Genomic DNA, 24902 nt, shown 5'->3' with positions numbered 1-24902 from the left:
ACACAGTAGTGAGCAGGACCAGGGCGACCTGGGTGCCTGCAGGAGGCAGGACCAAGAGGAGCAGTGTGATACGGCAAGGAGGGAAATGGCGGTCGCCTCGAAGGAGGCGGAGCAGATGTGAAAAGCCTGGGAGTAGGGGCCTCTAGATACTAGGATGGCTGGGGAGAGGAAGGTGGGTAGCAGGCCGGGACCTGGAGCAAATGTTGGGCAGGCGGAAGTAGGGAAGCAGGGCGGTGGCGGCGGGGGCACGGAAAGACGGAGCCTGGGTGGGAGGGCCAGTTTTTGGAGGCTTAAGCCCCGGGTGGTTGTGCGGGTGCTGTGTTTATTGTTGCCCGACCGCACCCTCTGTATTTGCTTGGCAGGGAAATCCTGGGCGGTAGGAATTTGTGGCACCAGGTCAACCTTATGGAAGCCAAAGGGGACTTTCAGGCACAAGGTCAACCCCATGTATTCCTAAAGGGACTTTGAGGCACCAGGTCAACCCCATGGAAGCCAAAGGGGACTTTCAGGCACAGTGTCAACCCCATGTATTCCTAAGGGGTCTTTCAGGCACCAGGTCAACCCCATGGAAGCCAAAGGGGAGTTACAGGCAGAATGTCATCCCCATGTATTCCAAAGCTGACTTCCAGGCACCAGGTCAACCCCAATCACTCCTATGGGGACTTGCAGGCAGAATGTCAACCCCATGTATTCCTAAGGGGACTTTGAGGCACCAGGTCAACCCCATGGAAGCCAATGGGGACTTTCAGGCAGAATGTCAACCCCATGTGTTCCTAAGGGGACTTTCAGGCACCAGGTCTACCCCATTCACTGCTATGGGGACTTGCCAGCAATATGTCAACCCCATACATTGATATGGGGACCTTGAGCCCCCAGGCCAACCTCATGCAAGCCTAAGGGGACCTTGAGGCTCTCGGTCAAGCCCGTGTAAGCTTATGGGGACTTCCAGGCAGAATGTCATCCCCAGACATTGTTATGGGGCCTTTCGGGCACCAGCTCAACCCCATGCAAGTCTATGGGGACTTGTAGGCAGACAGTCAACCCTGTGCATTCCTATGGGGTCTTCCAGGCACCAGGTCAACCCCATGCAAGCCAGCGGGGACTTCCAGGCACAATGTCAACCCCATGCATTCGTATGGGACCTTTCAGGCACCAGGTCAACCCCATGGAAGCCAAAGGGGAGTTACAGGCAGAATGTCATCCCCATGTATTCCAAAGCTGACTTCCAGGCACCAGGTCAACCCCAATCACTCCTATGGGGACTTGCAGGCAGAATGTCAACCCCATGTATTCCTAAGGGGACTTTGAGGCACCAGGTCAACCCCATGGAAGCCAATGGGGACTTTCAGGCAGAATGTCAACCCCATGTGTTCCTAAGGGGACTTTCAGGCACCAGGTCTACCCCATTCACTGCTATGGGGACTTGCCAGCAATATGTCAACCCCATACATTGCTATGGGGACCTTGAGCCCCCAGGCCAACCTCATGCAAGCCTAAGGGGACCTTGAGGCTCTCGGTCAAGCCCGTGTAAGCTTATGGGGACTTCCAGGCAGAATGTCATCCCCAGACATTGTTATGGGGCCTTTCGGGCACCAGCTCAACCCCATGCAAGTCTATGGGGACTTGTAGGCAGACAGTCAACCCTGTGCATTCCTATGGGGTCTTCCAGGCACCAGGTCAACCCCATGCAAGCCAGCGGGGACTTCCAGGCACAATGTCAACCCCATGCATTCGTATGGGACCTTTCAGGCACCAGGTCAACCCCATGCAAGCCTCTGGCGATTGAGGTCACGAGACCGATTCGCTCTCTCCGCTCCCTCCATTTTTGGCCAAATGCCCTCTCGGCCCATGGCGAGCAAGGGCCGGAAACGCATTGCAAGTCAAGGGCCCGTGCTGAGAGCGAGCCGCCCCCACCTCCCCGGCCCCGTCAGGAGAAGGCGGGCTGGCCAGCGCGCCGCAGGGCGTGGGGCCCCACCGGGCTGAGGGCCAGGTTCTGGCTCCAGCCTCTTTGGCAGCCTGGGCCCCAAAGCCCACGTTGCCACCTCCTCAGCCCCCACGCTCCAGGTTTGGGGGCTGAAGCTGTATTCCCGGATGTCTTGCCCAGGTAGGAGGACCCCTCGGGGCTGCGGTCACAGCTCTTGGCAGGCCGCCTTCTCCCAGGCCCTTCCTTTGCAGCCAGCCTCCCTGCTCTGCTGGCCTTTCCTGAGTAGCGGCCGCCACGTTCTCGGGCTCCTCCTAGACCCAGTCGCCCAAATCCTCCTGCGATCCTTCCCTCTCCCTCCCGCCTCCAACACAGACACAGGTGCTCAACCCCTTCTTTCTTTGGTCCCCAAACTAGGAGGCAGGGGGGAGGAAGATGCCTTCACGGCCTGGCAACCGCGTTGGCTTCCTTTGCTTGCGCTGTGGTGCCTGGTGCCCAGGTCACTCGGTCCCATTCCTGGCGGGCTCTTCTCTGCTTCTGAGCACCTTCTCCTCCCTTCCCTCCGAGGCCACAGCTGCCCCGGGGCTGCCGCAGCTGCCCCGCCCCCACTCCCTCGGCAGGACTGTCACTGGAGGAGAGCCCACCGGCCTTCCCTTGCAAAGTTCCGTGAGCACGCTCCCCACCGCCTTTGGGGAAGGAGGCCGGAGAGCCCCACTCTCAGGCATGTCAAGGACAAAGCCACTTGGAGGGGCGGGAATCAGGTAGGGGAAGCAAAAGGCAAGCAGGGGGGAAACATAGCAGAGGATGGTTTCGATCCATCGACCTCTGGGTTATGGGCCCAGCACGCTCCCGCTGCGCCACTCTGCTGGGGCTGGCAGGCTGCCCTTCTGCCCCGACACCCTCTTGCCTCTCTGACAGGAAGCCAGCACCTCGCACAGTGAGGAGCAGTGCTTCCTTTCTCCTCCTCCCAGCCCACGCCTTCCCGCAGGCTCCCCACGCAGGCCAAAACCCGAGCCAGCGCTCTTCCTGGTGGCCATGCAACCGCCGGCCACAGATACCTGCAGAGCCCAGGTGGAAGGGCGCCCCTTCCTTTCTTCTGCCCGCGCCCCTCTTCTGAGCCTCTGACAGCAGCCTTTGACAGCGGGTTCTGCCTCCAGGCAATATGTTTTCAGGATCTGGGACCACGGAGTAGGACTGTGCATCACTCCAGCACGGCGGTCCACTGGTGCCCACGAGTATTGTGCCTGACGGGAGAAATGCCCCAGGCTGCATCCTCAACAGGGCCAGCCCAGTCCTGAGCAGCCCGTAGCACCCTTCGCGTTGTGTGTGGCTGGGGGTGTGCCTCCTCTCTTCATGTTGAGCCCTGCCTCACTTTCCCTGGCCCCAGGGGGAAGTCGAATGGAGGTGGAGGGCTTTTGCTTCCTGTCTTTTCAGACCCATGACCTGAACAGAGCTGTTTGTTGCAAAAGACCAGCAGCTGGTGCCCCGAGCTCACAGGGCTGGTTCGCAGAGCTAACTGCCGCCCAATAATCCGGTTGGCTTCTTGTGGGGAAGGAGAGCGCCCCTGAGAGAGAGAATGGCAATCGCCTTCCGAGCTGGAGAGCTGCTATTGTTTTCCCGTCCGGGTCCCTTGCCCTAGACCTGGCCGACGGACCCCGGTGGGCCGGAGGTGAGGGCTCCCGGTGGTGGTGCGGGACCAGGGGGCTGAGCCAGCCGGGCCTTCTTAGCGCAGCCGGCAGCGCGTCAGTCTCGTAATCTGGAGGTCCTGAGTTCGAGCCTCAGAGAAGGCAGGCTTGCCTCTTGCTGCCTGAGCCAGGCGCCTTGCCTGCCACCCGGGGCAGGCTCCAGTCGCCTAAGCTTGGCCCCCTGCTGCCTTTTCTTCCCGGTGCTGGCCAGGAGGCAGGCGCCTGGTGTGTCCGCGCGGGTGGCGCTGGCGATGCTCTTCCTGGGCCGGCTTTGCCCAAGGTAGCGCACACCATGAACGCTGAGGGCCATGCCCAGCCCGGTCACTAGTGGCAGCCCCAGTCCCTGCTTCTTTTCTGCTGGGCTGGTGCGGTGTCAGGTGCGGGAGGTGGCGGAGGAAAAGCAGCCAGGCCGAAGCAGGTGCTTGGGCGCCCCGCAGAGAAAGTGGCCCAGCCTGGGGGAGCGTGGCCGAGCGGTCCAAGGCGCTGGATTAAGGCTCCAGTCTCTGCGGGGGCGTGGGTTCGAATCCCACCGCTACCACAGATTTTGCAGCGTGCAGGTGGCACTTGGGCCTCCCGAAGCTCCCCTTGCTACGGCCTTGTTCCCTCGCAGCTCGCGCTCTGCCCAAAGGTCCCCCTTAGGCTGCTGAAGCCTCGACTCTGCTCATTCTGCCCCTGCTTTCTGGAGCCCTTGCCCCCAAGTTGGGGGGGCTGCTCCAGCCCTTCTTGCCCCTGGTCCCAAGAGACCAGCTTCGCGACTGCCCCATACACAGTGGTGAGCAGGACCAGGGCGACCTGGGTGCCTGCAGGAGGCAGGACCAAGAGGAGCAGTGTGATACGGCAAGGAGGGAAATGGCGGTCGCCTCAAAGGAGGCGGAGCAGATGTGAAAAGCCTGGGAGTAGGGGCCTCTAGATACTAGGATGGCTGGGGAGAGGAAGGTGGGTAGCAGGCCGGGACCTGGAGCAAATGTTGGGCAGGCGGAAGTAGGGAAGCAGGGCGGTGGCGGCGGGGGCACGGAAAGACGGAGCCTGGGTGGGAGGGCCAGTTTTTGGAGGCTTAAGCCCCGGGTGGTTGTGCGGGTGCTGTGTTTATTGTTGCCCGACCGCACCCTCTGTATTTGCTTGGCAGGGAAATCCTGGGCGGTAGGAATTTGTGGCACCAGGTCAACCTTATGGAAGCCAAAGGGGACTTTCAGGCACAAGGTCAACCCCATGTATTCCTAAAGGGACTTTGAGGCACCAGGTCAACCCCATGGAAGCCAAAGGGGACTTTCAGGCACAGTGTCAACCCCATGTATTCCTAAGGGGTCTTTCAGGCACCAGGTCAACCCCATGGAAGCCAAAGGGGAGTTACAGGCAGAATGTCATCCCCATGTATTCCAAAGCTGACTTCCAGGCACCAGGTCAACCCCAATCACTCCTATGGGGACTTGCAGGCAGAATGTCAACCCCATGTATTCCTAAGGGGACTTTGAGGCACCAGGTCAACCCCATGGAAGCCAATGGGGACTTTCAGGCAGAATGTCAACCCCATGTGTTCCTAAGGGGACTTTCAGGCACCAGGTCTACCCCATTCACTGCTATGGGGACTTGCCAGCAATATGTCAACCCCATACATTGCTATGGGGACCTTGAGCCCCCAGGCCAACCTCATGCAAGCCTAAGGGGACCTTGAGGCTCTCGGTCAAGCCCGTGTAAGCTTATGGGGACTTCCAGGCAGAATGTCATCCCCAGACATTGTTATGGGGCCTTTCGGGCACCAGCTCAACCCCATGCAAGTCTATGGGGACTTGTAGGCAGACAGTCAACCCTGTGCATTCCTATGGGGTCTTCCAGGCACCAGGTCAACCCCATGCAAGCCAGCGGGGACTTCCAGGCACAATGTCAACCCCATGCATTCGTATGGGACCTTTCGGGCACCAGGTCAACCCCATGCAAGCCTCTGGCGATTGAGGTCACGAGACCGATTCGCTCTCTCCGCTCCCTCCATTTTTGGCCAAATGCCCTCTCGGCCCATGGCGAGCAAGGGCCGGAAACGCATTGCAAGTCAAGGGCCCGTGCTGAGAGCGAGCCGCCCCCACCTCCCCGGCCCCGTCAGGAGAAGGCGGGCTGGCCAGCGCGCCGCAGGGCGTGGGGCCCCACCGGGCTGAGGGCCAGGTTCTGGCTCCAGCCTCTTTGGCAGCCTGGGCCCCAAAGCCCACGTTGCCACCTCCTCAGCCCCCACGCTCCAGGTTTGGGGGCTGAAGCTGTATTCCCGGATGTCTTGCCCAGGTAGGAGGACCCCTCGGGGCTGCGGTCACAGCTCTTGGCAGGCCGCCTTCTCCCAGGCCCTTCCTTTGCAGCCAGCCTCCCTGCTCTGCTGGCCTTTCCTGAGTAGCGGCCGCCACGTTCTCGGGCTCCTCCTAGACCCAGTCGCCCAAATCCTCCTGCGATCCTTCCCTCTCCCTCCCGCCTCCAACACAGACACAGGTGCTCAACCCCTTCTTTCTTTGGTCCCCAAACTAGGAGGCAGGGGGGAGGAAGATGCCTTCACGGCCTGGCAACCGCGTTGGCTTCCTTTGCTTGCGCTGTGGTGCCTGGTGCCCAGGTCACTCGGTCCCATTCCTGGCGGGCTCTTCTCTGCTTCTGAGCACCTTCTCCTCCCTTCCCTCCGAGGCCACAGCTGCCCCGGGGCTGCCGCAGCTGCCCCGCCCCCACTCCCTCGGCAGGACTGTCACTGGAGGAGAGCCCACCGGCCTTTCCTTGCAGAGTTCCGTGAGCACGCTCCCCACCGCCTTTGGGGAAGGAGGCCGGAGAGCCCCACTCTCAGGCATGTCAAGGACAAAGCCACTTGGAGGGGCGGGAATCAGGTAGGGGAAGCAAAAGGCAAGCAGGGGGGAAACATAGCAGAGGATGGTTTCGATCCATCGACCTCTGGGTTATGGGCCCAGCACGCTCCCGCTGCGCCACTCTGCTGGGGCTGGCAGGCTGCCCTTCTGCCCCGACACCCTCTTGCCTCTCTGACAGGAAGCCAGCACCTCGCACAGTGAGGAGCAGTGCTTCCTTTCTCCTCCTCCCAGCCCACGCCTTCCCGCAGGCTCCCCACGCAGGCCAAAACCCGAGCCAGCGCTCTTCCTGGTGGCCATGCAACCGCCGGCCACAGATACCTGCAGAGCCCAGGTGGAAGGGCGCCCCTTCCTTTCTTCTGCCCGCGCCCCTCTTCTGAGCCTCTGACAGCAGCCTTTGACAGCGGGTTCTGCCTCCAGGCAATATGTTTTCAGGATCTGGGACCACGGAGTAGGACTGTGCATCACTCCAGCACGGCGGTCCACTGGTGCCCACGAGTATTGTGCCTGACGGGAGAAATGCCCCAGGCTGCATCCTCAACAGGGCCAGCCCAGTCCTGAGCAGCCCGTAGCACCCTTCGCGTTGTGTGTGGCTGGGGGTGTGCCTCCTCTCTTCATGTTGAGCCCTGCCTCACTTTCCCTGGCCCCAGGGGGAAGTCGAATGGAGGTGGAGGGCTTTTGCTTCCTGTCTTTTCAGACCCATGACCTGAACAGAGCTGTTTGTTGCAAAAGACCAGCAGCTGGTGCCCCGAGCTCACAGGGCTGGTTCGCAGAGCTAACTGCCGCCCAATAATCCGGTTGGCTTCTTGTGGGGAAGGAGAGCGCCCCTGAGAGAGAGAATGGCAATCGCCTTCCGAGCTGGAGAGCTGCTATTGTTTTCCCGTCCGGGTCCCTTGCCCTAGACCTGGCCGACGGACCCCGGTGGGCCGGAGGTGAGGGCTCCCGGTGGTGGTGCGGGACCAGGGGGCTGAGCCAGCCGGGCCTTCTTAGCGCAGCCGGCAGCGCGTCAGTCTCATAATCTGGAGGTCCTGAGTTCGAGCCTCAGAGAAGGCAGGCTTGCCTCTTGCTGCCTGAGCCAGGCGCCTTGCCTGCCACCCGGGGCAGGCTCCAGTCGCCTAAGCTTGGCCCCCCGCTGCCTTTTCTTCCCGGTGCTGGCCAGGAGGCAGGCGCCTGGTGTGTCCGCGCGGGTGGCGCTGGCGATGCTCTTCCTGGGCCGGCTTTGCCCAAGGTAGCGCACACCATGAACGCTGAGGGCCATGCCCAGCCCGGTCACTAGTGGCAGCCCCAGTCCCTGCTTCTTTTCTGCTGGGCTGGTGCGGTGTCAGGTGCGGGAGGTGGCGGAGGAAAAGCAGCCAGGCCGAAGCAGGTGCTTGGGCGCCCCGCAGAGAAAGTGGCCCAGCCTGGGGGAGCGTGGCCGAGCGGTCCAAGGCGCTGGATTAAGGCTCCAGTTCCTGCGGGGGCGTGGGTTCGAATCCCACCGCTACCACAGATTTTGCAGCGTGCAGGTGGCACTTGGGCCTCCCGAAGCTCCCCTTGCTACGGCCTTGTTCCCTCGCAGCTCGCGCTCTGCCCAAAGGTCCCCCTTAGGCTGCTGAAGCCTCGACTCTGCTCATTCTGCCCCTGCTTTCTGGAGCCCTTGCCCCCAAGTTGGGGGGGCTGCTCCAGCCCTTCTTGCCCCTGGTCCCAAGAGACCAGCTTCGCGACTGCCCCATACACAGTGGTGAGCAGGACCAGGGCGACCTGGGTGCCTGCAGGAGGCAGGACCAAGAGGAGCAGTGTGATACGGCAAGGAGGGAAATGGCGGTCGCCTCGAAGGAGGCGGAGCAGATGTGAAAAGCCTGGGAGTAGGGGCCTCTAGATACTAGGATGGCTGGGGAGAGGAAGGTGGGTAGCAGGCCGGGACCTGGAGCAAATGTTGGGCAGGCGGAAGTAGGGAAGCAGGGCGGTGGCGGCGGGGGCACGGAAAGACGGAGCCTGGGTGGGAGGGCCAGTTTTTGGAGGCTTAAGCCCCGGGTGGTTGTGCGGGTGCTGTGTTTATTGTTGCCCGACCGCACCCTCTGTATTTGCTTGGCAGGGAAATCCTGGGCGGTAGGAATTTGTGGCACCAGGTCAACCTTATGGAAGCCAAAGGGGACTTTCAGGCACAAGGTCAACCCCATGTATTCCTAAAGGGACTTTGAGGCACCAGGTCAACCCCATGGAAGCCAAAGGGGACTTTCAGGCACAGTGTCAACCCCATGTATTCCTAAGGGGTCTTTCAGGCACCAGGTCAACCCCATGGAAGCCAAAGGGGAGTTACAGGCAGAATGTCATCCCCATGTATTCCAAAGCTGACTTCCAGGCACCAGGTCAACCCCAATCACTCCTATGGGGACTTGCAGGCAGAATGTCAACCCCATGTATTCCTAAGGGGACTTTGAGGCACCAGGTCAACCCCATGGAAGCCAATGGGGACTTTCAGGCAGAATGTCAACCCCATGTGTTCCTAAGGGGACTTTCAGGCACCAGGTCTACCCCATTCACTGCTATGGGGACTTGCCAGCAATATGTCAACCCCATACATTGCTATGGGGACCTTGAGCCCCCAGGCCAACCTCATGCAAGCCTAAGGGGACCTTGAGGCTCTCGGTCAAGCCCGTGTAAGCTTATGGGGACTTCCAGGCAGAATGTCATCCCCAGACATTGTTATGGGGCCTTTCGGGCACCAGCTCAACCCCATGCAAGTCTATGGGGACTTGTAGGCAGACAGTCAACCCTGTGCATTCCTATGGGGTCTTCCAGGCACCAGGTCAACCCCATGCAAGCCAGCGGGGACTTCCAGGCACAATGTCAACCCCATGCATTCGTATGGGACCTTTCAGGCACCAGGTCAACCCCATGCAAGCCTCTGGCGATTGAGGTCACGAGACCGATTCGCTCTCTCCGCTCCCTCCATTTTTGGCCAAATGCCCTCTCGGCCCATGGCGAGCAAGGGCCGGAAACGCATTGCAAGTCAAGGGCCCGTGCTGAGAGCGAGCCGCCCCCACCTCCCCGGCCCCGTCAGGAGAAGGCGGGCTGGCCAGCGCGCCGCAGGGCGTGGGGCCCCACCGGGCTGAGGGCCAGGTTCTGGCTCCAGCCTCTTTGGCAGCCTGGGCCCCAAAGCCCACGTTGCCACCTCCTCAGCCCCCACGCTCCAGGTTTGGGGGCTGAAGCTGTATTCCCGGATGTCTTGCCCAGGTAGGAGGACCCCTCGGGGCTGCGGTCACAGCTCTTGGCAGGCCGCCTTCTCCCAGGCCCTTCCTTTGCAGCCAGCCTCCCTGCTCTGCTGGCCTTTCCTGAGTAGCGGCCGCCACGTTCTCGGGCTCCTCCTAGACCCAGTCGCCCAAATCCTCCTGCGATCCTTCCCTCTCCCTCCCGCCTCCAACACAGACACAGGTGCTCAACCCCTTCTTTCTTTGGTCCCCAAACTAGGAGGCAGGGGGGAGGAAGATGCCTTCACGGCCTGGCAACCGCGTTGGCTTCCTTTGCTTGCGCTGTGGTGCCTGGTGCCCAGGTCACTCGGTCCCATTCCTGGCGGGCTCTTCTCTGCTTCTGAGCACCTTCTCCTCCCTTCCCTCCGAGGCCACAGCTGCCCCGGGGCTGCCGCAGCTGCCCCGCCCCCACTCCCTCGGCAGGACTGTCACTGGAGGAGAGCCCACCGGCCTTCCCTTGCAAAGTTCCGTGAGCACGCTCCCCACCGCCTTTGGGGAAGGAGGCCGGAGAGCCCCACTCTCAGGCATGTCAAGGACAAAGCCACTTGGAGGGGCGGGAATCAGGTAGGGGAAGCAAAAGGCAAGCAGGGGGGAAACATAGCAGAGGATGGTTTCGATCCATCGACCTCTGGGTTATGGGCCCAGCACGCTCCCGCTGCGCCACTCTGCTGGGGCTGGCAGGCTGCCCTTCTGCCCCGACACCCTCTTGCCTCTCTGACAGGAAGCCAGCACCTCGCACAGTGAGGACCAGTGCTTCCTTTCTCCTCCTCCCAGCCCACGCCTTCCCGCAGGCTCCCCACGCAGGCCAAAACCCGAGCCAGCGCTCTTCCTGGTGGCCATGCAACCGCCGGCCACAGATACCTGCAGAGCCCAGGTGGAAGGGCGCCCCTTCCTTTCTTCTGCCCGCGCCCCTCTTCTGAGCCTCTGACAGCAGCCTTTGACAGCGGGTTCTGCCTCCAGGCAATATGTTTTCAGGATCTGGGACCACGGAGTAGGACTGTGCATCACTCCAGCACGGCGGTCCACTGGTGCCCACGAGTATTGTGCCTGACGGGAGAAATGCCCCAGGCTGCATCCTCAACAGGGCCAGCCCAGTCCTGAGCAGCCCGTAGCACCCTTCGCGTTGTGTGTGGCTGGGGGTGTGCCTCCTCTCTTCATGTTGAGCCCTGCCTCACTTTCCCTGGCCCCAGGGGGAAGTCGAATGGAGGTGGAGGGCTTTTGCTTCCTGTCTTTTCAGACCCATGACCTGAACAGAGCTGTTTGTTGCAAAAGACCAGCAGCTGGTGCCCCGAGCTCACAGGGCTGGTTCGCAGAGCTAACTGCCGCCCAATAATCCGGTTGGGTTCTTGTGGGGAAGGAGAGCGCCCCTGAGAGAGAGAATGGCAATCGCCTTCCGAGCTGGAGAGCTGCTATTGTTTTCCCGTCCGGGTCCCTTGCCCTAGACCTGGCCGACGGACCCCGGTGGGCCGGAGGTGAGGGCTCCCGGTGGTGGTGCGGGACCAGGGGGCTGAGCCAGCCGGGCCTTCTTAGCGCAGCCGGCAGCGCGTCAGTCTCATAATCTGGAGGTCCTGAGTTCGAGCCTCAGAGAAGGCAGGCTTGCCTCTTGCTGCCTGAGCCAGGCGCCTTGCCTGCCACCCGGGGCAGGCTCCAGTCGCCTAAGCTTGGCCCCCCGCTGCCTTTTCTTCCCGGTGCTGGCCAGGAGGCAGGCGCCTGGTGTGTCCGCGCGGGTGGCGCTGGCGATGCTCTTCCTGGGCCGGCTTTGCCCAAGGTAGCGCACACCATGAACGCTGAGGGCCATGCCCAGCCCGGTCACTAGTGGCAGCCCCAGTCCCTGCTTCTTTTCTGCTGGGCTGGTGCGGTGTCAGGTGCGGGAGGTGGCGGAGGAAAAGCAGCCAGGCCGAAGCAGGTGCTTGGGCGCCCCGCAGAGAAAGTGGCCCAGCCTGGGGGAGCGTGGCCGAGCGGTCCAAGGCGCTGGATTAAGGCTCCAGTTCCTGCGGGGGCGTGGGTTCGAATCCCACCGCTACCACAGATTTTGCAGCGTGCAGGTGGCACTTGGGCCTCCCGAAGCTCCCCTTGCTACGGCCTTGTTCCCTCGCAGCTCGCGCTCTGCCCAAAGGTCCCCCTTAGGCTGCTGAAGCCTCGACTCTGCTCATTCTGCCCCTGCTTTCTGGAGCCCTTGCCCCCAAGTTGGGGGGGCTGCTCCAGCCCTTCTTGCCCTGGTCCCAAGAGACCAGCTTCGCGACTGCCCCATACACAGTGGTGAGCAGGACCAGGGCGACCTGGGTGCCTGCAGGAGGCAGGACCAAGAGGAGCAGTGTGATACGGCAAGGAGGGAAATGGCGGTCGCCTCGAAGGAGGCGGAGCAGATGTGAAAAGCCTGGGAGTAGGGGCCTCTAGATACTAGGATGGCTGGGGAGAGGAAGGTGGGTAGCAGGCCGGGACCTGGAGCAAATGTTGGGCAGGCGGAAGTAGGGAAGCAGGGCGGTGGCGGCGGGGGCACGGAAAGACGGAGCCTGGGTGGGAGGGCCAGTTTTTGGAGGCTTAAGCCCCGGGTGGTTGTGCGGGTGCTGTGTTTATTGTTGCCCGACCGCACCCTCTGTATTTGCTTGGCAGGGAAATCCTGGGCGGTAGGAATTTGTGGCACCAGGTCAACCTTATGGAAGCCAAAGGGGACTTTCAGGCACAAGGTCAACCCCATGTATTCCTAAAGGGACTTTGAGGCACCAGGTCAACCCCATGGAAGCCAAAGGGGACTTTCAGGCACAGTGTCAACCCCATGTATTCCTAAGGGGTCTTTCAGGCACCAGGTCAACCCCATGGAAGCCAAAGGGGAGTTACAGGCAGAATGTCATCCCCATGTATTCCAAAGCTGACTTCCAGGCACCAGGTCAACCCCAATCACTCCTATGGGGACTTGCAGGCAGAATGTCAACCCCATGTATTCCTAAGGGGACTTTGAGGCACCAGGTCAACCCCATGGAAGCCAAAGGGGAGTTTCAGGCAGAATGTCACCCCCATGTATTCCAAAGGTGACTTCCAGGCACCAGATCAACCCCAATCACTCCTATGGGGATTTACAGGCAGAATGTTAACCCCGTGTATTCCTAAGGGGACTTTGAGGCACCAGGTCAACCCCATGGTAGCCAATGGGGACTTGCAGGCAGAATGTCAACCCCATGTATTCCTAAGGGGACTTTGAGGCACCAGGTCAGCCCCATGGAAGCCAAAGGGGACTTTGAGTCACAATGTCAACCCCATGTATTCCTAAGGGGACGTCCAGGCACCAGGTCAACCCCATGGAAGCCAATGGGGACTTTCAGGCAGAATGTCAACCCCATGTATTCCTAAGGGGACTTGGAGGCACCAGGTCAACCCCATGGTAGCCAATGGGGACTTGCAGGCAGGATGTCAACCCCGTGTATTCCTAAGCGGACTTTGAGGCACCAGGTCAACCCCATGGAAGCCAAAGGGCACTTTCAGTCCCAATGTCAACCCCTTGCATTCCTAAGGGGACTTTCAGGCACCAGGTCAACCCCATGGAAGCCAATGGGGACTTTCAGGCAGAATGTCAACCCCATGTATTCCTAAGGGGACTTTGAGGCACCAGGTCAGCCCCATGCAAGCCAATGGGGACTTGCAGGCACAATGTCAACCCCGTGTATTCCTAAGCGGACTTTGAGGCACCAGGTCAACCCCATGGAAGCCAAAGGGGACTTTCAGGCACAATGTCAACCCCGTGTATTCCTAAGGGGTCTTTCAGGCACCAGGTCAACCCCATGGAAGCCAAAGGGGAGTTTCAGGCAGAATGTCACCCCCCTGTATTCCAAAGGTGACTTCCAGGCACCAGATCAACCCCAATCACTCCTATGGGGACTTGCAGGCGGAATGTCAACCCCATGTATTCCTAAGGGGACTTTGAGGCACCAGGTCAACCCCATGGAAGCCAATGGGGACTTTCAGGCAGAATGTCAACCCCATGTGTTCCTAAGGGGACTTTCAGGCACCAGGTCTACCCCATGCACTGCTATGGGGACTTGCCAGCAATATGTCAACCCCATACATTGCTATGGGGACCTTGAGCCCCCAGGCCAACCTCATGCAAGCCTAAGGGGACCTTGAGGCTCTCGGTCAAGCCCGTGTAAGCTTATGGGGACTTCCAGGCACAATGTCATCCCCAGACATTGTTATGGGGCCTTTCGGGCACCAGCTCAACCCCATGCAAGTCTATGGGGACTTGTAGGCAGACAGTCAACCCTGTGCATTCCTATGGGGTCTTCCAGGCACCAGGTCAACCCCATGCAAGCCAGTGGGGACTTCCAGGCACAATGTCAACCCCATGCATTCCTATGGGACCTTTCAGGCACCAGGTCAACCCCATGCAAGCCTCTGGCGTTTGAGGTCACGAGACCGATTCGCTCTCTCCGCTCCCTCCATTTTTGGCCAAATGCCCTCTCGGCCCATGGCGAGCAAGGGCCGGAAACGCATTGCAAGTCAAGGGCCCGTGCTGAGAGCGAGCCGCCCCCACCTCCCCGGCCCCGTCAGGAGAAGGCGGGCTGGCCAGCGCGCCGCAGGGCGTGGGGCCCCACCGGGCTGAGGGCCAGGTTCTGGCTCCAGCCTCTTTGGCAGCCTGGGCCCCAAAGCCCACGTTGCCACCTCCTCAGCCCCCACGCTCCAGGTTTGGGGGCTGAAGCTGTATTCCCGGATGTCTTGCCCAGGTAGGAGGACCCCTCGGGGCTGCGGTCACAGCTCTTGGCAGGCCGCCTTCTCCCAGGCCCTTCCTTTGCAGCCAGCCTCCCTGCTCTGCTGGCCTTTCCTGAGTAGCGGCCGCCACGTTCTCGGGCTCCTCCTAGACCCAGTCCCCCAAATCCTCCTGCGATCCTTCCCTCTCCCTCCCGCCTCCAACCCAGACACAGGTGCTCAACCCCTTCTTTCTTTGGTCCCCAAACTAGGAGGCAGGGGGGAGGAAGATGCCTTCACGGCCTGGCAACCGCGTTGGCTTCCTTTGCTTGCGCTGTGGTGCCTGGTGCCCAGGTCACTCGGTCCCATTCCTGGCGGGCTCTTCTCTGCTTCTGAGCACCTTCTCCTCCCTTCCCTCCGAGGCCACAGCTGCCCCGGGGCTGCCGCAGCTGCCCCGCCCCCACTCCCTCGGCAGGACTGTCACTGGAGGAGAGCCCACCGGCCTTCCCTTGCAAAGTTCCGTGAGCACGCTCCCCACCGCCTTTGGGGAAGGAGGCCGGAGAGCCCCACTCTCAGGCATGTCAAGGACAAAGCCACTTGGAGGGGCGGGAATCAGGTAGGGGAAGCAAAAGGCAAGCAGGGGGGAAACATAGCAGAGGATGGTTTCGATCCATCGACCTCTGGGTTATGGGCCCAGCACGCTCCCGCTGCGCCACTCTGCTGGGGCTGGCAGGCTGCCCTTCTGCCCCGACACCCTCTTGCCTCTCTGACAGGAAGCCAGCACCTCGCACAGTGAGGAGCAGTGCTTCCTTTCTCCTCCTCCCAGCCCACGCCTTCCCGCAGGCTCCCCACGCAGGCCAAAACCCGAGCCAGCGCTCTTCCTGGTGGCCATGCAACCGCCGGCCACAGATACCTGCAGAGCCCAGGTGGAAGGGCGCCCCTTCCTTTCTTCTGCCCGCGCCCCTCTTCTGAGCCTCTGAAAGCAGCCTTTGACAGCGGGTTCTGCCTCCAGGCAATATGTTTTCAGGATCTGGGACCACGGAGTAGGACTGTGCATCACTCCAGCACGGCGGTCCACTGGTGCCCACGAGTATTGTGCCTGACGGGAGAAATGCCCCAGGCTGCATCCTCAACAGGGCCAGCCCAGTCCTGAGCAGCCCGTAGCACCCTTCGCGTTGTGTGTGGCTGGGGGTGTGCCTCCTCTCTTCATGTTGAGCCCTGCCTCACTTTCCCCGGCCCCAGGGGGAAGTCGAATGGAGGTGGAGGGCTTTTGCTTCCTGTCTTTTCAGACCCATGACCTGAACAGAGCTGTTTGTTGCAAAAGACCAGCAGCTGGTGCCCCGAGCTCACAGGGCTGGTTCGCAGAGCTAACTGCCGCCCAATAATCCGGTTGGGTTCTTGTGGGGAAGGAGAGCGCCCCTGAGAGAGAGAATGGCAATCGCCTTCCGAGCTGGAGAGCTGCTATTGTTTTCCCGTCCGGGTCCCTTGCCCTAGACCTGGCCGACGGACCCCGGTGGGCCGGAGGTGAGGGCTCCCGGTGGTGGTGCGGGACCAGGGGGCTGAGCCAGCCGGGCCTTCTTAGCGCAGCCGGCAGCGCGTCAGTCTCATAATCTGGAGGTCCTGAGTTCGAGCCTCAGAGAAGGCAGGCTTGCCTCTTGCTGCCTGAGCCAGGCGCCTTGCCTGCCACCCGGGGCAGGCTCCAGTCGCCTAAGCTTGGCCCCCCGCTGCCTTTTCTTCCCGGTGCTGGCCAGGAGGCAGGCGCCTGGTGTGTCCGCGCGGGTGGCGCTGGCGATGCTCTTCCTGGGCCGGCTTTGCCCAAGGTAGCGCACACCATGAACGCTGAGGGCCATGCCCAGCCCGGTCACTAGTGGCAGCCCCAGTCCCTGCTTCTTTTCTGCTGGGCTGGTGCGGTGTCAGGTGCGGGAGGTGGCGGAGGAAAAGCAGCCAGGCCGAAGCAGGTGCTTGGGCGCCCCGCAGAGAAAGTGGCCCAGCCTGGGGGAGCGTGGCCGAGCGGTCCAAGGCGCTGGATTAAGGCTCCAGTTCCTGCGGGGGCGTGGGTTCGAATCCCACCGCTACCACAGATTTTGCAGCGTGCAGGTGGCACTTGGGCCTCCCGAAGCTCCCCTTGCTACGGCCTTGTTCCCTCGCAGCTCGCGCTCTGCCCAAAGGTCCCCCTTAGGCTGCTGAAGCCTCGACTCTGCTCATTCTGCCCCTGCTTTCTGGAGCCCTTGCCCCCAAGTTGGGGGGGCTGCTCCAGCCCTTCTTGCCCTGGTCCCAAGAGACCAGCTTCGCGACTGCCCCATACACAGTGGTGAGCAGGACCAGGGCGACCTGGGTGCCTGCAGGAGGCAGGACCAAGAGGAGCAGTGTGATACGGCAAGGAGGGAAATGGCGGTCGCCTCGAAGGAGGCGGAGCAGATGTGAAAAGCCTGGGAGTAGGGGCCTCTAGATACTAGGATGGCTGGGGAGAGGAAGGTGGGTAGCAGGCCGGGACCTGGAGCAAATGTTGGGCAGGCGGAAGTAGGGAAGCAGGGCGGTGGCGGCGGGGGCACGGAAAGACGGAGCCTGGGTGGGAGGGCCAGTTTTTGGAGGCTTAAGCCCCGGGTGGTTGTGCGGGTGCTGTGTTTATTGTTGCCCGACCGCACCCTCTGTATTTGCTTGGCAGGGAAATCCTGGGCGGTAGGAATTTGTGGCACCAGGTCAACCTTATGGAAGCCAAAGGGGACTTTCAGGCACAAGGTCAACCCCATGTATTCCTAAAGGGACTTTGAGGCACCAGGTCAACCCCATGGAAGCCAAAGGGGACTTTCAGGCACAGTGTCAACCCCATGTATTCCTAAGGGGTCTTTCAGGCACCAGGTCAACCCCATGGAAGCCAAAGGGGAGTTACAGGCAGAATGTCATCCCCATGTATTCCAAAGCTGACTTCCAGGCACCAGGTCAACCCCAATCACTCCTATGGGGACTTGCAGGCAGAATGTCAACCCCATGTATTCCTAAGGGGACTTTGAGGCACCAGGTCAACCCCATGGAAGCCAAAGGGGAGTTCCAGGCAGAATGTCACCCCCATGTATTCCAAAGGTGACTTCCAGGCACCAGATCAACCCCAATCACTCCTATGGGGATTTACAGGCAGAATGTTAACCCCGTGTATTCCTAAGGGGACTTTGAGGCACCAGGTCAACCCCATGGTAGCCAATGGGGACTTGCAGGCAGAATGTCAACCCCATGTATTCCTAAGGGGACTTTGAGGCACCAGGTCAGCCCCATGGAAGCCAAAGGGGACTTTGAGTCACAATGTCAACCCCATGTATTCCTAAGGGGACGTCCAGGCACCAGGTCAACCCCATGGAAGCCAATGGGGACTTTCAGGCAGAATGTCAACCCCATGTATTCCTAAGGGGACTTGGAGGCACCAGGTCAACCCCATGGTAGCCAATGGGGACTTGCAGGCAGGATGTCAACCCCGTGTATTCCTAAGCGGACTTTGAGGCACCAGGTCAACCCCATGGAAGCCAAAGGGCACTTTCAGTCCCAATGTCAACCCCTTGCATTCCTAAGGGGACTTTCAGGCACCAGGTCAACCCCATGGAAGCCAATGGGGACTTTCAGGCAGAATGTCAACCCCATGTATTCCTAAGGGGACTTTGAGGCACCAGGTCAGCCCCATGCAAGCCAATGGGGACTTGCAGGCACAATGTCAACCCCGTGTATTCCTAAGCGGACTTTGAGGCACCAGGTCAACCCCATGGAAGCCAAAGGGGACTTTCAGGCACAATGTCAACCCCGTGTATTCCTAAGGGGTCTTTCAGGCACCAGGTCAACCCCATGGAAGCCAAAGGGGAGTTTCAGGCAGAATGTCACCCCCCTGTATTCCAAAGGTGACTTCCAGGCACCAGATCAACCCCAATCACTCCTATGGGGACTTGCAGGCGGAATGTCAACCCCATGTATTCCTAAGGGGACTTTGAGGCACCAGGTCAACCCCATGGAAGCCAATGGGGACTTTCAGGCAGAATGTCAACCCCATGTGTTCCTAAGGGGACTTTCAGGCACCAGGTCTACCCCATTCACTGCTATGGGGACTTGCCAGCAATATGTCAACCCCATACATTGCTATGGGGACCTTGAGCCCCCAGGCCAACCTCATGCAAGCCTAAGGGGACCTTGAGGCTCTCGGTCAAGCCCGTGTAAGCTTATGGGGACTTCCAGGCAGAATGTCATCCCCAGACATTGTTATGGGGCCTTTCGGGCACCAGCTCAACCCCATGCAAGTCTATGGGGACTTGTAGGCAGACAGTCAACCCTGTGCATTCCTATGGGGTCTTCCAGGCACCAGGTCAACCCCATGCAAGCCAGCGGGGACTTCCAGGCACAATGTCAACCCCATGCATTCGTATGGGACCTTTCAGGCACCAGGTCAACCCCATGCAAGCCTCTGGCGATTGAGGTCACGAGACCGATTCGCTCTCTCCGCTCCCTCCATTTTTGGCCAAATGCCCTCTCGGCCCATGGCGAGCAAGGGCCGGAAACGCATTGCAAGTCAAGGGCCCGTGCTGAGAGCGAGCCGCCCCCACCTCCCCGGCCCCGTCAGGAGAAGGCGGGCTGGCCAGCGCGCCGCAGGGCGTGGGGCCCCACCGGGCTGAGGGCCAGGTTCTGGCTCCAGCCTCTTTGGCAGCCTGGGCCCCAAAGCCCACGTTGCCACCTCCTCAGCCCCCACGCTCCAGGTTTGGGGGCTGAAGCTGTATTCCCGGATGTCTTGCCCAGGTAGGAGGACCCCTCGGGGCTGCGGTCACAGCTCTTGGCAGGCCGCCTTCTCCCAGGCCCTTCCTTTGCAGCCAGCCTCCCTGCTCTGCTGGCCTTTCCTGAGTAGCGGCCGCCACGTTCTCGGGCTCCTCCTAGACCCAGTCGCCCAAATCCTCCTGCGATCCTTCCCTCTCCCTCCCGCCTCCAACACAGACACAGGTGCTCAACCCCTTCTTTCTTTGGTCCCCAAACTAGGAGGCAGGGGGGAGGAAGATGCCTTCACGGCCTGGCAACCGCGTTGGCTTCCTTTGCTTGCGCTGTGGTGCCTGGTGCCCAGGTCACTCGGTCCCATTCCTGGCGGGCTCTTCTCTGCTTCTGAGCACCTTCTCCTCCCTTCCCTCCGAGGCCACAGCTGCCCCGGGGCTGCCGCAGCTGCCCCGCCCCCACTCCCTCGGCAGGACTGTCACTGGAGGAGAGCCCACCGGCCTTCCCTTGCAAAGTTCCGTGAGCACGCTCCCCACCGCCTTTGGGGAAGGAGGCCGGAGAGCCCCACTCTCAGGCATGTCAAGGACAAAGCCACTTGGAGGGGCGGGAATCAGGTAGGGGAAGCAAAAGGCAAGCAGGGGGGAAACATAGCAGAGGATGGTTTCGATCCATCGACCTCTGGGTTATGGGCCCAGCACGCTCCCGCTGCGCCACTCTGCTGGGGCTGGCAGGCTGCCCTTCTGCCCCGACACCCTCTTGCCTCTCTGACAGGAAGCCAGCACCTCGCACAGTGAGGAGCAGTGCTTCCTTTCTCCTCCTCCCAGCCCACGCCTTCCCGCAGGCTCCCCACGCAGGCCAAAACCCGAGCCAGCGCTCTTCCTGGTGGCCATGCAACCGCCGGCCACAGATACCTGCAGAGCCCAGGTGGAAGGGCGCCCCTTCCTTTCTTCTGCCCGCGCCCCTCTTCTGAGCCTCTGAAAGCAGCCTTTGACAGTGGGTTCTGCCTCCAGGCAATATGTTTTCAGGATCTGGGACCACGGAGTAGGACTGTGCATCACTCCAGCACGGCGGTCCACTGGTGCCCACGAGTATTGTGCCTGACGGGAGAAATGCCCCAGGCTGCATCCTCAACAGGGCCAGCCCAGTCCTGAGCAGCCCGTAGCACCCTTCGCGTTGTGTGTGGCTGGGGGTGTGCCTCCTCTCTTCATGTTGAGCCCTGCCTCACTTTCCCCGGCCCCAGGGGGAAGTCGAATGGAGGTGGAGGGCTTTTGCTTCCTGTCTTTTCAGACCCATGACCTGAACAGAGCTGTTTGTTGCAAAAGACCAGCAGCTGGTGCCCCGAGCTCACAGGGCTGGTTCGCAGAGCTAACTGCCGCCCAATAATCCGGTTGGGTTCTTGTGGGGAAGGAGAGCGCCCCTGAGAGAGAGAATGGCAATCGCCTTCCGAGCTGGAGAGCTGCTATTGTTTTCCCGTCCGGGTCCCTTGCCCTAGACCTGGCCGACGGACCCCGGTGGGCCGGAGGTGAGGGCTCCCGGTGGTGGTGCGGGACCAGGGGGCTGAGCCAGCCGGGCCTTCTTAGCGCAGCCGGCAGCGCGTCAGTCTCATAATCTGGAGGTCCTGAGTTCGAGCCTCAGAGAAGGCAGGCTTGCCTCTTGCTGCCTGAGCCAGGCGCCTTGCCTGCCACCCGGGGCAGGCTCCAGTCGCCTAAGCTTGGCCCCCCGCTGCCTTTTCTTCCCGGTGCTGGCCAGGAGGCAGGCGCCTGGTGTGTCCGCGCGGGTGGCGCTGGCGATGCTCTTCCTGGGCCGGCTTTGCCCAAGGTAGCGCACACCATGAACGCTGAGGGCCATGCCCAGCCCGGTCACTAGTGGCAGCCCCAGTCCCTGCTTCTTTTCTGCTGGGCTGGTGCGGTGTCAGGTGCGGGAGGTGGCGGAGGAAAAGCAGCCAGGCCGAAGCAGGTGCTTGGGCGCCCCGCAGAGAAAGTGGCCCAGCCTGGGGGAGCGTGGCCGAGCGGTCCAAGGCGCTGGATTAAGGCTCCAGTTCCTGCGGGGGCGTGGGTTCGAATCCCACCGCTACCACAGATTTTGCAGCGTGCAGGTGGCACTTGGGCCTCCCGAAGCTCCCCTTGCTACGGCCTTGTTCCCTCGCAGCTCGCGCTCTGCCCAAAGGTCCCCCTTAGGCTGCTGAAGCCTCGACTCTGCTCATTCTGCCCCTGCTTTCTGGAGCCCTTGCCCCCAAGTTGGGGGGGCTGCTCCAGCCCTTCTTGCCCTGGTCCCAAGAGACCAGCTTCGCGACTGCCCCATACACAGTGGTGAGCAGGACCAGGGCGACCTGGGTGCCTGCAGGAGGCAGGACCAAGAGGAGCAGTGTGATACGGCAAGGAGGGAAATGGCGGTCGCCTCGAAGGAGGCGGAGCAGATGTGAAAAGCCTGGGAGTAGGGGCCTCTAGATACTAGGATGGCTGGGGAGAGGAAGGTGGGTAGCAGGCCGGGACCTGGAGCAAATGTTGGGCAGGCGGAAGTAGGGAAGCAGGGCGGTGGCGGCGGGGGCACGGAAAGACGGAGCCTGGGTGGGAGGGCCAGTTTTTGGAGGCTTAAGCCCCGGGTGGTTGTGCGGGTGCTGTGTTTATTGTTGCCCGACCGCACCCTCTGTATTTGCTTGGCAGGGAAATCCTGGGCGGTAGGAATTTGTGGCACCAGGTCAACCTTATGGAAGCCAAAGGGGACTTTCAGGCACAAGGTCAACCCCATGTATTCCTAAAGGGACTTTGAGGCACCAGGTCAACCCCATGGAAGCCAAAGGGGACTTTCAGGCACAGTGTCAACCCCATGTATTCCTAAGGGGTCTTTCAGGCACCAGGTCAACCCCATGGAAGCCAAAGGGGAGTTACAGGCAGAATGTCATCCCCATGTATTCCAAAGCTGACTTCCAGGCACCAGGTCAACCCCAATCACTCCTATGGGGACTTGCAGGCAGAATGTCAACCCCATGTATTCCTAAGGGGACTTTGAGGCACCAGGTCAACCCCATGGAAGCCAAAGGGGAGTTTCAGGCAGAATGTCACCCCCATGTATTCCAAAGGTGACTTCCAGGCACCAGATCAACCCCAATCACTCCTATGGGGATTTACAGGCAGAATGTTAACCCCGTGTATTCCTAAGGGGACTTTGAGGCACCAGGTCAACCCCATGGTAGCCAATGGGGACTTGCAGGCAGAATGTCAACCCCATGTATTCCTAAGGGGACTTTGAGGCACCAGGTCAGCCCCATGGAAGCCAAAGGGGACTTTGAGTCACAATGTCAACCCCATGTATTCCTAAGGGGACGTCCAGGCACCAGGTCAACCCCATGGAAGCCAATGGGGACTTTCAGGCAGAATGTCAACCCCATGTATTCCTAAGGGGACTTGGAGGCACCAGGTCAACCCCATGGTAGCCAATGGGGACTTGCAGGCAGGATGTCAACCCCGTGTATTCCTAAGCGGACTTTGAGGCACCAGGTCAACCCCATGGAAGCCAAAGGGCACTTTCAGTCCCAATGTCAACCCCTTGCATTCCTAAGGGGACTTTCAGGCACCAGGTCAACCCCATGGAAGCCAATGGGGACTTTCAGGCAGAATGTCAACCCCATGTATTCCTAAGGGGACTTTGAGGCACCAGGTCAGCCCCATGCAAGCCAATGGGGACTTGCAGGCACAATGTCAACCCCGTGTATTCCTAAGCGGACTTTGAGGCACCAGGTCAACCCCATGGAAGCCAAAGGGGACTTTCAGGCACAATGTCAACCCCGTGTATTCCTAAGGGGTCTTTCAGGCACCAGGTCAACCCCATGGAAGCCAAAGGGGAGTTTCAGGCAGAATGTCACCCCCCTGTATTCCAAAGGTGACTTCCAGGCACCAGATCAACCCCAATCACTCCTATGGGGACTTGCAGGCGGAATGTCAACCCCATGTATTCCTAAGGGGACTTTGAGGCACCAGGTCAACCCCATGGAAGCCAATGGGGACTTTCAGGCAGAATGTCAACCCCATGTGTTCCTAAGGGGACTTTCAGGCACCAGGTCTACCCCATGCACTGCTATGGGGACTTGCCAGCAATATGTCAACCCCATACATTGCTATGGGGACCTTGAGCCCCCAGGCCAACCTCATGCAAGCCTAAGGGGACCTTGAGGCTCTCGGTCAAGCCCGTGTAAGCTTATGGGGACTTCCAGGCACAATGTCATCCCCAGACATTGTTATGGGGCCTTTCGGGCACCAGCTCAACCCCATGCAAGTCTATGGGGACTTGTAGGCAGACAGTCAACCCTGTGCATTCCTATGGGGTCTTCCAGGCACCAGGTCAACCCCATGCAAGCCAGTGGGGACTTCCAGGCACAATGTCAACCCCATGCATTCCTATGGGACCTTTCAGGCACCAGGTCAACCCCATGCAAGCCTCTGGCGTTTGAGGTCACGAGACCGATTCGCTCTCTCCGCTCCCTCCATTTTTGGCCAAATGCCCTCTCGGCCCATGGCGAGCAAGGGCCGGAAACGCATTGCAAGTCAAGGGCCCGTGCTGAGAGCGAGCCGCCCCCACCTCCCCGGCCCCGTCAGGAGAAGGCGGGCTGGCCAGCGCGCCGCAGGGCGTGGGGCCCCACCGGGCTGAGGGCCAGGTTCTGGCTCCAGCCTCTTTGGCAGCCTGGGCCCCAAAGCCCACGTTGCCACCTCCTCAGCCCCCACGCTCCAGGTTTGGGGGCTGAAGCTGTATTCCCGGATGTCTTGCCCAGGTAGGAGGACCCCTCGGGGCTGCGGTCACAGCTCTTGGCAGGCCGCCTTCTCCCAGGCCCTTCCTTTGCAGCCAGCCTCCCTGCTCTGCTGGCCTTTCCTGAGTAGCGGCCGCCACGTTCTCGGGCTCCTCCTAGACCCAGTCCCCCAAATCCTCCTGCGATCCTTCCCTCTCCCTCCCGCCTCCAACACAGACACAGGTGCTCAACCCCTTCTTTCTTTGGTCCCCAAACTAGGAGGCAGGGGGGAGGAAGATGCCTTCACGGCCTGGCAACCGCGTTGGCTTCCTTTGCTTGCGCTGTGGTGCCTGGTGCCCAGGTCACTCGGTCCCATTCCTGGCGGGCTCTTCTCTGCTTCTGAGCACCTTCTCCTCCCTTCCCTCCGAGGCCACAGCTGCCCCGGGGCTGCCGCAGCTGCCCCGCCCCCACTCCCTCGGCAGGACTGTCACTGGAGGAGAGCCCACCGGCCTTCCCTTGCAAAGTTCCGTGAGCACGCTCCCCACCGCCTTTGGGGAAGGAGGCCGGAGAGCCCCACTCTCAGGCATGTCAAGGACAAAGCCACTTGGAGGGGCGGGAATCAGGTAGGGGAAGCAAAAGGCAAGCAGGGGGGAAACATAGCAGAGGATGGTTTCGATCCATCGACCTCTGGGTTATGGGCCCAGCACGCTCCCGCTGCGCCACTCTGCTGGGGCTGGCAGGCTGCCCTTCTGCCCCGACACCCTCTTGCCTCTCTGACAGGAAGCCAGCACCTCGCACAGTGAGGAGCAGTGCTTCCTTTCTCCTCCTCCCAGCCCACGCCTTCCCGCAGGCTCCCCACGCAGGCCAAAACCCGAGCCAGCGCTCTTCCTGGTGGCCATGCAACCGCCCGCCACAGATACCTGCAGAGCCCAGGTGGAAGGGCGCCCCTTCCTTTCTTCTGCCCGCGCCCCTCTTCTGAGCCTCTGACAGCAGCCTTTGACAGCGGGTTCTGCCTCCAGGCAATATGTTTTCAGGATCTGGGACCACGGAGTAGGACTGTGCATCACTCCAGCACGGCGGTCCACTGGTGCCCACGAGTATTGTGCCATACGGGAG

General features: G+C 61.0%; 9 non-coding genes across 9 annotated transcripts; all 9 read left to right on the top strand.

The window, feature by feature from the left end:
• The first annotated feature begins 3638 nt into the window (after nt 1-3638).
• TRNAT-CGU (transfer RNA threonine (anticodon CGU)) lies at nt 3639-3711 on the top strand. The gene has a single exon. It is a non-coding gene; the product is annotated as a tRNA-Thr (tRNA).
• Nucleotides 3712-7408: 3697 nt separating this feature from the next.
• On the top strand, nt 7409-7481 carry TRNAM-CAU (transfer RNA methionine (anticodon CAU)). The gene has a single exon. It is a non-coding gene; the product is annotated as a tRNA-Met (tRNA).
• A 351-nt stretch (nt 7482-7832) lies between these two features.
• TRNAL-AAG (transfer RNA leucine (anticodon AAG)) lies at nt 7833-7914 on the top strand. Its single transcript has one exon. It is a non-coding gene; the product is annotated as a tRNA-Leu (tRNA).
• Nucleotides 7915-11178: 3264 nt separating this feature from the next.
• On the top strand, nt 11179-11251 carry TRNAM-CAU (transfer RNA methionine (anticodon CAU)). The gene has a single exon. It is a non-coding gene; the product is annotated as a tRNA-Met (tRNA).
• A 351-nt stretch (nt 11252-11602) lies between these two features.
• On the top strand, nt 11603-11684 carry TRNAL-AAG (transfer RNA leucine (anticodon AAG)). Its single transcript has one exon. It is a non-coding gene; the product is annotated as a tRNA-Leu (tRNA).
• Nucleotides 11685-15907: 4223 nt separating this feature from the next.
• Nucleotides 15908-15980, top strand: TRNAM-CAU (transfer RNA methionine (anticodon CAU)). Its single transcript has one exon. It is a non-coding gene; the product is annotated as a tRNA-Met (tRNA).
• A 351-nt stretch (nt 15981-16331) lies between these two features.
• Nucleotides 16332-16413, top strand: TRNAL-AAG (transfer RNA leucine (anticodon AAG)). The gene has a single exon. It is a non-coding gene; the product is annotated as a tRNA-Leu (tRNA).
• A 4223-nt stretch (nt 16414-20636) lies between these two features.
• TRNAM-CAU (transfer RNA methionine (anticodon CAU)) lies at nt 20637-20709 on the top strand. Its single transcript has one exon. It is a non-coding gene; the product is annotated as a tRNA-Met (tRNA).
• Nucleotides 20710-21060: 351 nt separating this feature from the next.
• TRNAL-AAG (transfer RNA leucine (anticodon AAG)) lies at nt 21061-21142 on the top strand. The gene has a single exon. It is a non-coding gene; the product is annotated as a tRNA-Leu (tRNA).
• Nucleotides 21143-24902: the final 3760 nt, after the last annotated feature.

The sequence above is a fragment of the Alligator mississippiensis genome, chromosome 4 (genome assembly GCF_030867095.1).
Source record: "Alligator mississippiensis isolate rAllMis1 chromosome 4, rAllMis1, whole genome shotgun sequence".
NCBI lineage: Eukaryota > Metazoa > Chordata > Crocodylia > Alligatoridae > Alligator > Alligator mississippiensis.
The sequence above is the reverse complement of the archived record's forward strand: the minus strand, read 5'-3'. Positions and strand labels throughout refer to the sequence as shown.